Below are 1,148 nucleotides of genomic sequence, written 5' to 3'. Positions count from 1 at the left end.
TAGTCCTGCTAGAAACAAGGAAAATGAATATATTTCACCGTTTGATTGCCCGTTAACTAAGCATAAACATTTTCAGGGCCCATATCTAGATTTTATTTGACTGCAAACTGTAGTCTGTAAACTTGGCTCCAGTATTCAGGATCCAAATTTTGCACCTAAAACTAAGATCATATAAATTAATAAAAAACATGAAGATTCAGTAGACAAATAGGCAATGAAAACAAACAGAACAGTCATAAAAGACAATATAACTAGTACATATATAGAAAAAATTGAAACCTATTATTAATGACAATGATAATACTAACAGTAACAATAAAATATTCTATCTTAGGAAGGATAGGAATGAAGAAACTAGAAACTAGAAATCTCATATATTGCCAGAGGCAATATAACGTGGAATAATCCTTATGAAAATCTATTTGACCATAAACTGTTCTATGATTTCACGTTAGGGAATTTATATTAAGAAAATGATCTCAAAGAAGGAAAAACTGCAAACTTATTGGATTACGGTAGAAACCGTGTAAGGGATCTGTTTCCATCCTTGCTCTACAGTCCCCAACCCCTCAACCCACAGGACAATCAGTTTCGACACAGCAGTCCGAGTGACCCATGCTTTTGCTCAGGGCCCTCCAAAGGCTCCTTTTATCAAGGTAAGAGGCCACATCCTATGTTGTCCTATTAAAGCCTAGGTGACCTCCTTGCTACCTCTGGGATCTCATCTGTTCCTCTTCCCCACTCCTTCCTCTCCTGCCAGGAGGCCTCCTCACTGTTCCTCTCACAAGTGGGCCACACTCCTGCCTCAGGGCCTTTGCTCCTGGCGTGTCCTCTGCCTAGTGCTCTTCCCCGACTCTAGTGTACCCACTCCTGCTTCTCTTTAACCTTCGCGTGGCTGTCACCTTCCCAACGAGCTCTGCCCTGACCTACTTAATTCAAAATTTCCATTCATACTCCTACCCTTGAGCACAAGTGGACTGATGATCCCCCTTATCCTGTTCTCTCCATGCGATATAAACTACTAATGTTTATGATCTGTCTCCCCACACAATGCAAGGTCCACGTAGGCAGGAAATTTTGTGTTTTGCAGTGATATATCCTAAAAACGTGGAATGGTACCTGGCACATACAGCAGGTCCTCAAATAAC

Source organism: Hipposideros armiger, unplaced genomic scaffold (assembly GCF_001890085.2).
Source record: "Hipposideros armiger isolate ML-2016 unplaced genomic scaffold, ASM189008v1 scaffold_1264, whole genome shotgun sequence".
Taxonomy (NCBI): Eukaryota; Metazoa; Chordata; class Mammalia; order Chiroptera; family Hipposideridae; genus Hipposideros; species Hipposideros armiger.
Note: the sequence above shows the minus strand (reverse complement) of the source record.